Source organism: Pseudorca crassidens, chromosome 15 (genome assembly GCF_039906515.1).
Source record: "Pseudorca crassidens isolate mPseCra1 chromosome 15, mPseCra1.hap1, whole genome shotgun sequence".
Classification (NCBI taxonomy): Eukaryota; Metazoa; Chordata; class Mammalia; order Artiodactyla; family Delphinidae; genus Pseudorca; species Pseudorca crassidens.
Window position 1 is genome coordinate 61272583 of NC_090310.1, and position 9898 is coordinate 61282480.

Sequence of the window (9898 nt, forward strand, 5' to 3'; positions counted from 1 at the left end):
AGGTTCAGAGAGGTGACTTGTACCAGATCATACACCTGGGCAGCTCAGGTGGCCCCAGAAAGGGAAAGTGCTGTTGTCAGACCACCTGTCAGAGTGGGAAGAGTCCTTGGAGGTCCCTGGTGTGGTAGGGATGGGAAGCTAGAGGCCCAGAGAGGGAGAATGATTGGTCCAAAGCCATACAGCAGCCCCTGACGGGGATAAAACCAGAGCACAGATCTCAGGTATCCTGGTTCCCCATCCAGTGCTCCCAGCTGACCTTGTGAGGGCAAGAAGGCTTCGGGAGGGGGGTCTCCAGCTGGTCCATCATTTTTGGAGGAGAAGCCCCATCAGCCTCTTTGGGAAAAGGGCTTTCTCCCAGCAGATGTAGTGGAGTGGCTTTAACAATCCCCCGCCTCATCCCTGCTGCACCTGGGGATCCCAGTCTGTCTCAGTTGGGAGTAAGAGGTGCCCTAGATTCTCACGTGCCTTCCCAGTCGTTCGCGGTGCCACTTTGACGCCTTAATCTCGTATAAAATGCAAGCCCCAGCCCGGCGCCTCCACCTGCTCCAGCTACCCAGGCCTTCCGGAGATTCTGGAGCCACCACCGCTGGCCAGGCTGGGTCTTCCCGTGTCTCCCGCGGCGCTGGGAAGGGCCAGTCTTCACCCAACCGGATCCTAAGAAACCTGCAGTGTTTCCTCACCTTGTGTTCAACGCTGGGAACCGGGCAAGCACGAAGCCACCAGCCTGCTGTCTCCGGAAACTCTCTGTGGGAGGAGCTTGGGTGCAGCAGTCTAATTGGGGTGGGAAGGAGGCCGGTCTTAAAGTTTCATTTGCATAATAAACACGTCATTTTATCTAGACGGTGCGTCTTTTTAGGTGGTGGAGGTGCTTCTGATGGAGATTAGGAGGTTCTTAAGCACCCACGAGCCCACCCCTGGGTGCCACCAATTTAAGTTAGAGGAACCAAACCTAACTCAATGATAGGGCACCAGTGGTGGAAACGCAGGCGCCTCAAATGGTGGGAGAGACGTAGGGGGTGGGGGCTGGGTGCATGGACAACATCTCCCCAGAATGTTAGGACTTTAAACAAGGCTGAGGACTGTATTTATGACATAGAAAGCTGTTAATGCTTTAAGTGAAAAAAGGAAATTTACGAGAAAATGTGGGAGTGGGGTAGGGTGTATAGAGTTTATGGTGGTTAAGAGCATAGGATCTGCAGCCACACTGACTAGGTTCAAATCTCGCTTTCACCTCTTACTTACCTTGGGCATTTTATTTAAACTCTCTGTGCCTCAATTTCTTCATCTGTGAAATGGGGCTAAATAGGGATAAGGTGCGGATTCCTCTAAAGCGTTGAAAGCAGGTCCTGGCATACAGTGAGTGCTCAAAAGATGTTAGTCGTTAATCTCATTAGTCTCCTGCGCAGGGACCTCGTTCCCACAGTCTTTGTGGCCGCCAGGCCCCAGCCCGCCCCACCCCTGCTCCGGAAACCAGCAGCCCCGCTGCAGCCGCTGCCCATTGTTCCCGCCTTCCTGCTCAGCCCTGCTCTGGGAACCCCGCGGGGCAGCTCCAGCCGGCTGGGGGCGCATCCGGGATGAGGGGCCCGCCCCCGCGCCCCGCCCCGTGTGGCGCTCCGCCAGGCCCCTCCCGCCTTGAGCGCCGTGGGTTGGAGCACTGGACTGTGAGTCCCGAGGCCTTGGTCCTACTCACCCCAGTTTCCTCTCTGGAAAAATGGAAAACAGCGGAGGTGCTCAACTCACAGGGTTGCCTGAGGGTTCAATGAGATCACATGTGCAGAAGGCCGAGCCCCATGCCTGGCTTCCCACCCTGGGCACGGCCGTACTCGCAGGTACTGTCTCTCTGGGGTGGGCTCGCCAGGGCGCAAGGGGGACCGGTTCAGTCCTAGTGTCTGGGCCTGAGTGGAGTTCTTAGATCACGCTGCCTCTCCTCATCCCACCCGCTCCACCTCTCGCCCAGCACAGGCCAAAAGTGGGTGAAAGAGCTGGGCAGCTTTCCCAGGCTGGCAGCCAGAAGAGATAGGACCTGGAGTCCCTGCATCCTGGCTCTGCTATGGAATTGCTGTGTGACCTTGGGCAAGACCTTCGCCTCTCTGTGCTCCAGTTTCTATCCTCCAATGGCTGTAGAACCCTGGCTGTACCACTGGCTGGCTGGGTTACTGTGGGAAAGCTGAGCCCTCCAGGACTCAGTTTGTCCTATCTGCCACGTGGCCTGCACACCTAGATGAACGGGATAACTCCAGATCTCGGGAAGTTTCTTTCTTGTCTTTCTGCCACCCTGTCCCCCATTTCTCCGCTCAGAGGAGGAGCCGCGCCACCACACTGGGGCTGGCCATTTGAGGCTTCTGGAAGTGTACATACAAGCCTTATTGGCGTGTCTCTCTGTGCTGGGCAGGACCAGGATCCGGGTTTTTTTTGTTTGTTTGTTTTTTGCAATACGCGGGCCTCTCACTGTTGTGGCCTCTCCCATTGCGGAGCACAGGCTCCGGACACGCAGGCTTAGCGGCCATGGCTCACGGGCCCAGCCACTCTGCGGCATGTGGGATCTTCCCGGACCGGGGCACGAACCCGTGTCCCCTGCATCGGCAGGCGGACTCTCAACCACTGCGCCACCAGGGAAGCCCAGGATCCGGTTTTTGATATGCTTTCTCACCATCCTCTGCCCAGGAAGCAGAGCAGGCCTCCATGTCCACTGATTGGCTTTGATGTGACATGGACAGCACAGAGCAGCATGTTGACTGACCGCTGTGCAGGAGTGAGGCTCCTGTCATCAGAGGGAGTTTGCTCAAAACCTGAGGAGTGGGAAGGAACTGCGGCTTACATCACATCTCACCTTCAAAGCCTCACCCTATTCTGAGAGTAGCCTCCTGCTGCCTTCATGCACTCAGAGGACTTCCCTGGCGGTTATGTACACGCCACCCTCTGTCATCACGCTGCCTTCCCTCTCCTGCTCCCCTCTTTTTGCTTCCCCAGCTTGTGAACTGCCACAGGAACCCCCAAATCTTCTCTTCCTGTTATACAGAAAAATTGATCTGTTCCCAGTTTCGATAGGGGCAGTTGTGGGGGCTTGGATGCCCCCATAATCTCCATCAACTCCCCCCAAACCATCCCATATAAACAAGGTCACCCCCAAAGAAACCTTAAGAATATTTTGTGCTTTTTAAGCACAATTTTTAAAATAAGCCCCTTCCAACCTGCCTCCCCCAAGCTGCATTTCGCCAAGCTCCTGCTGTCAAATTTTCCCACATAAGTTCATCAAAGGGCTCAGAGGGCAGAGGGCCTTCCACTGAAAAGTTATTTCCTTCCGTGGAAGGCTGCTGGGAGTATAAAGGCACATTTCCCCATGTTACCCGTGTATTTTAATTAATCTTCACTAAAATCTGCCGGATGGGAAATACTATTCCAGTTTTGCAGAAGAGGAACCTGGCTCCTGGCTGGATTGGAAGGCCTGTCTGGCATGACAACCCCAGGTTCTGGGGTGTCAGATGTCTTTCTTCTCTTCAGCCCCCTCACGCCAGGTGGGTCCCCGCTGGGCTCAGTGCAGCACCACCTCACCCCCAAGACATAGCTGCTCCCTCTGCCCCTGCACAGGTGACCACAGCTGCCTGGCAGACACCCCAGACAGGGGCCTGAGGTGGTCCTTAGGGTCATGCTCCATATTATTTCCCAGGCTCTGCCCTCCAGGCATGTGAGTAGATGGCGCTTCCTGTCCCCTTGTGGCCGAGTGGGGTCATATGTCCAGCCCTGGTCGATGAGGTGTGAGGAGAAGTGACTTGTGTCACATCAGGCTGGAGCATTCAGTTGCCAGGTGGAGACTCTCTTCCTCCGCTGTGGCTTTGCACAGCCTTTGAGGTGGTGGCTGCTCCATGGCCTGGGCCCTGGGGGGAGCCCCGCCAGCCCTCCGTCGACGTGCAGGTGCCTGGGAAGTAACTTCATGTTGGGAGCCGCTAAGACGGGTTATTTGTTATTATTGCAGTACGACCTCGCCTCCCTTGACTAGTACGGATCTCTGGAAAGGAAAACCAAGATGGAGCTGAGAAATGGCGTGGAGGACGTTCTGTCTCTGGAGACCTGTTTCGTATTCTTTTATGGGATGGCCCATCAGCTGAAGCCACAGAGGAGACGGAGGAGAGGCTCAGGAAAACAAAGGTTCTTCTACACACAGGTCCTAGAGACAGGAGGCATGTGTGCCACATGTGGAAAAACCCAGGGTGCTCAGGAGGGGCAGGGGAGAATGCTTAGGCCACAGCCTTTATTGGGGTTTCCATGGGAAAGACAAGACAGGGCAGGGTGAACAGTTTGGGCTAGACTGGTCTGAATAATTATAGTGGGCTCTGGGCTGTAGGGGTCTTTAGCTGCTGGGCCCCTGGCCCTGGAGTGTTTAAGGCAGAGGAGTATGGCCTCCTGGGGTGCACAGCCTGATGGAGGTCTGGCTCAGCATGTGTGATGCCAAAAGCCCAGGCTGGATACCTCTGGTGTCTCGGCCCAGCAGGGACCAGGTGACGCTGAGGTGGCCCTTTGTTGGACCTTAGCACATCTTGACATGAGTGATCGAGATTGCTTGTTGCCTATGCAGTACCCACGCTTCCGTTGTCCTTTGTAACAGAGCCCCAGTATTATCTGGCAACATGCCCAGCCTCGCATGCCACCGCGTGGCCACGTGATTAGATTCTTGCCGCCTAAGTAAGTTGAAGTCCCCTTGGACTTCTTGGTGGGCTTCCTACAGGAGCTGACTCAGCTGGAGGTCCTTCTGCCTCCTCCTTCCTGCTACTAGAAGCATAGCTGTCGAGGCTGCAGCCCCAGCAGCTGTCTTGGGTGGTACAGGTGGTTGACGGTGAGTGTGAAAATTGTGAAGACTGGGAAGAAGTTTCAATATCTAATGAGGGTGTCATAAAATCTCCTATAAAAATTGACTGTCCAGGAAGATGGGCCACAATTCCCATGCGGCTTTTGTACCCAGCTAGCAAAGCCCTACTGTATCAAGTAAGTCACAGAAGGGGCTGGAAGAGATATCTCTGGGTGCACTGAAGGCACTGGGGACATTTCTCCAGCCCTGGAGGAGGGCAGTTCTTTGGCAGAGCAACTCAAACAGCTGGAGAAGCAGGGCTTTGATCGTATATTCTAGGGCTCTCGTCACCTTCCTTCTCCTGCCCAAGTTGCACCAGGGCCCCCGCACTCCCACCCCACAGCCTCCCGCAGAAGCTGGCTCTCTGCCAGGCTAAGGTAGTGGGTGGGGTGTTCCCAGCTTGCTCTCCAAGCCACCTTCAGAAGAGCAGCCGGGCCTCCCCAGGAAATGGGGCAGAGAGTAAGTGAGAGAAGGCCGGTGTGGGGAGACCTCAGACCTACAATGACTGCTTCCTGATCTAGACAAATCCCTCCCTGCAACTTAGGTTCCCCATCTATAAAATGGGATAATAGTACTCACCCTGCCTCCCTCCCAGGGATGCTGAGGGGTCAGCCTGCTGAGCTAGGAGGCGCGCAGGAGGCGGGTGAAAGGCAGGTGTGCAGTCTGGAGGGGTGGGGGGCTGGTCCCAGTCACAGGAAGCAGAAAGCAATGACGTATGTCCTGGTGGTCCCCAGCCCTGGCTCAGGTGTCTGATGGACCCGGCTCGATAGCGTCACCTGTCACTCACGCATCTTATGATCCTGGGCCTGAGCTTTCTCATCTGTGAACTGGGCATTATTTCTGTAGCTAAAGATTGAAGCTGACAGATGTGACCCACTCGGCACAGTGCCTGGTGCATGGCAGCCCTCAGCAACTGCTGGGTCTTTGACCGCCCGTTCCTGGTCTTAGCTGGACATCTGCATTCTTACTGGATGCCCTGTTTTCAAGCCACCTTCCCACGTCTGGTGAATTCCCCACCTAATGACACTTCCGACAGAGCAGCCTCAATTTACCAGCACGCTTTGCAGAAGGGCTGAGCACAGGACCCAGACTCCCCCAGTCACACCCCCCAGCACAGAGCTTTGAGGGATCCATGGCCGAAGAGGCGGGGGCACACAGACCCACTTTGGCAGTGCCTACATCCAGTGTCTGGAGTCACCAGGGACAGAGGTTCTGTAGGGACTGGCCAAGATCTGGGTGTCAGCGGGACAGGCTGCTGTGTCAGTGCCTCATGGTGGGGGGCTGAGGGGTGATCTGGCCATGAGACCTCCAGGCTGGGCTCTCTGAGTCTCTCAGAGGTTATGGGCTCCCCAGTAACCTTTAGTAAGTTCCCTTCCTGCTTAAGTAACCCACAGCCGGTTTCTGTTGATGGGTGATCACAAACCCCAGCTCAGGCCCAAATGCTGACACCTTCCCTACCCCAAGTTGCCCGGTATGTTTAGATGCTCCTCCTGTGCCTTTGGCCAAGAAGCTTGGCTGTAGCAACCAGCTTTCACCAGCAAGTTACAAAGTTAGACCCCGGCCCAGACTAAGGAGGGTACTCAGGCACAGCCACATTCACGGGAGAGCAGCATTTGCAAGGGGAAAGAAGACAGATTCTGGGTTCAAATCCCAGGTCCACGGCTTACCACAAGTGATCATGGGCCCACAGCATACCTCTCTGAGCCTCAGTTCCTTTATCTGTCACAACTCCCCAATGGTCATTTTTTGTATGTTTTAGGGGTTTAAAGGAAGTGAGGGATGGAAAGCCCCTTGCCTCATGCTTAGCTCACTGTAGGCATTGGATCTGAGAAGAAACTGGGTCAGGAAGGAGCAGGACATCCGTTCTCACGTTATAGTTCACATCTCGATCACCTGGAAAGGTAAGTCAAATGCAGAGCCGGATACAGCAAGCCTGGCTGTGCCCCTGGGATCCGTATTTTTAGCAAGTGTTCCCTGCCCAGAGGTCTTTGTTGCAGGTGGCTGGGGTCAGTGCACTTGGAGAAATACAGGATCCAAGTCCAAGAACAGAGGAGGGGAGGGCGCAGATAGCTGGGCCACCACAGCAGTGGGGCCTCTGAGGACCTTAGCTTCCCTCTTGCTGGAAGCTTCTACAGTGACCGTCTGAGGGAGGATCCAACCTGGATTTATGTTCCAGAAAGGATACAAGTAATTTCTGTTTGTTTGATCTTTGATCACATTTAGAACAGTAGGGGATACATTTTTCTCACTTGGATAATGCAAAAATCCAATAATGTGCATATTATAATAGTTCAAATTTAGCTGGCTCTTCCCATGAGCCCCGCAGTACTTTGTCTGTGCTAATAAATACAAAGTGAAATCATTCTCCCCATCTCACAGGTGAGGAAACTGAGGCCCAGAGAGGTAAAGGGACCTGCCCAAGGTCACGTGGCCTAAGTGTAGGGATTTAAGCCCAGGCAGGCTGGGATTCCACAGCCATACAATATGCCGTGGCCCCTTTAGGATATCACTTTGGGGTACTGTAAGGGCATTATAGGTTGTAGTCTCTGGCAGGTGCCTGTGCTTCCAAGCAAGGGGCTGGGGTCCTGGGCAGGACTAAGTGGGGTGAAGTGTGACGGGGTCAGCCCCCCACCGGGCCTCTGACTCACCAGGGCCCTTGGCCACCACCTGGGAAATCCATGACTCAGCTGCGTGGGGATGGGAAAGGCTCCCGGAGCCCCAGTGGCCCCATTCAGTTCACAGCCAAGGCCTGTTCACACACTCAGGCTGTGTGACCTTGGGCAAGGTGCTCCACTCTCTGAATCTGGGGGCTGCTGGGAACAATGTGAGACCGGGTTCTACCCCATGCCCAGCAGAGTGCCCAGCATGCAGACAGAGCACTTCCTGTTATCATTCAGTGGTACTGATGCAGCTGTGGTGCTGTAACCTGGGTTTTCTACGCCATCCCGATTCCATGCGGAGGATAAAAGTGCACAGCTGGTGCTTCTCTCTGCCCAGCAGCCATTCCCCCTTCTTCCCCCAAAAGCACCCCGATTTTCACTTGAACCGATGACTTTTGTTTCTGTAACTTGTAGCTGGACTCATTCCAAGAGGAAGTTGGAAACTTACATTTATTGAGTGTCAGCCATGTCCTAGGCACTGCGCATGATTCATTTAATCCTCAGGACAAGCCTGTAAAGCAGGTACCAACACTCCGTTTGTAGATGTGGAAACCGAAGCTCACAGAGGTTTAGTAACTTGTGCAATGTCACAGATCTGGGACACAGATCTGATGCCCCAGCCCAGCCCATATTTTAAATGAGTCAGCCATTACATTTATAACTGAGATTGACTTTTCTAGGAGGGGCATTCATTCACTCAGTAGATACTTACTGAGAGCCTACTATGTGCCAGGCATGATGCTAGGCCCTATGGATAAGAACCCCACAGACAAGTCCCTGCCCTCAGGGAGTGCCCATTCCAGATGGCACAGAGGTTTCATCTCACAGGCCAAATCCAGGTGGCACTAGCTACCTGCAACATTACTGTGAGAGAATTCTGAGCCACCTCTGGGCTCAGCAGGAAGGGGTAAAGTGGCTGATTACTCAGATCTGTGAAGGGTGCTGTTAGAGAGTTTCCAAGTATATGGTCCATATTGGATACCCATGGTTTAGACTTTTGAAGATTGTTCATACAAATGTATAACAAAGCAGAAACATACCCTGGTCAGAGCACAGGTTCCAGTTTTCATTTTGAAAATAGCCACTGTAGATCTAATAACTAGGCCGTACCCTCAAGGAACTTAGGGTCTAATTTGTAGCCTAAGACAGATGAACAATACAAGATGATTACTATGAAAGAACAGAACGGGACAGCACAGTCTGATCCAGACCTCAGAGGTGGGACAGGCCACGTGGATGGGGGTGACAGGGAGACTTCCTGGAAGATGAGCTCAGTGGGTTTGGCTAGGTGGAATGGGGGCAGGGGGAAGGCATTCTGGGAGAAGCAGCAGCACAGGCAAAGGTATGGAAGTGTGAGGTGGGAGTGGAGAGGATTGTGGCTTGGCTGGGGTAGAAGCACTGGGGGAACAAGGCTGAAATGGTAATGATGAGGCTGGACCGTGAGTGTCAATGTCAGGCCCAGGAATTCAGTTCTGATCCTCACACTCCCTGCTTCCCCCTCCAGTAGGGAGCCACTGAGGACTTTGGGCAAGGGATGCCAACAAAAAGTACCAAAATGTTCATTGCAACTCTATTTACAATAGCCCAGAGATGGAAACAACCTAAGTGTCCATCATCAGATGAATGGATAAAGAAGATGTGGCACATATATGCAATGGAATATTACTCAGCCATAAACAGAAACGAAATTGAGCTATTTGTAGTGAGGTGGATGGACCTAGAGTCTGTCCTACAGAGTGAAGTAAGTCAGAAAGAGAAAGACAAATACAGTATGCTAACACATATATATGGAATTTAAGAAAAAAAATGTCATGAAGAACCTAGGGGTAAGACAGGAATAAAGACACAGACCTACTACAGAATGGACTTGAGGATATGGGGAGGGGGAAGGGTAAGCTGTGACAAAGCGAGAGAGAGGCATGGACATATATACACTACCAAACGTAAGGTAGATAGCCAGTGGGAAGCAGCCGCATAGCACAGGGAGATCGTGACCGCCTGGAGGGGTGGGATAGGGAGGGTGGGAGGGAGGGAGATGCAAGAGGGAAGAGATATGGGAACATATGTATATGTATAACTGATTCATTTTGTTACAAAGCAGAAGCTAACACACCATTGTAAAGCAATTATACTCCAATAAAGATGTAAAAAAAATAAAATTAAAATTAAAAAGTACTTATTGTTGGCTGGAACAGGAGAGAAGTCAGAGGTGGAGGTGGCTGTAACACCAGGGCATGGAGTGAGTGCCCCTGCACGTAGGTGGAGGTGAGGGGATGTGGGTTCTAGTCCCAGATCTGTGCCAATGTGCTGTGCGACCGCAGGCAAGTTCCATACCCTTCTGGAAAAGGCCCCTTTTAGACCTTGGCTGAGTGAACTGAGGTGCGTATGGGGGCAG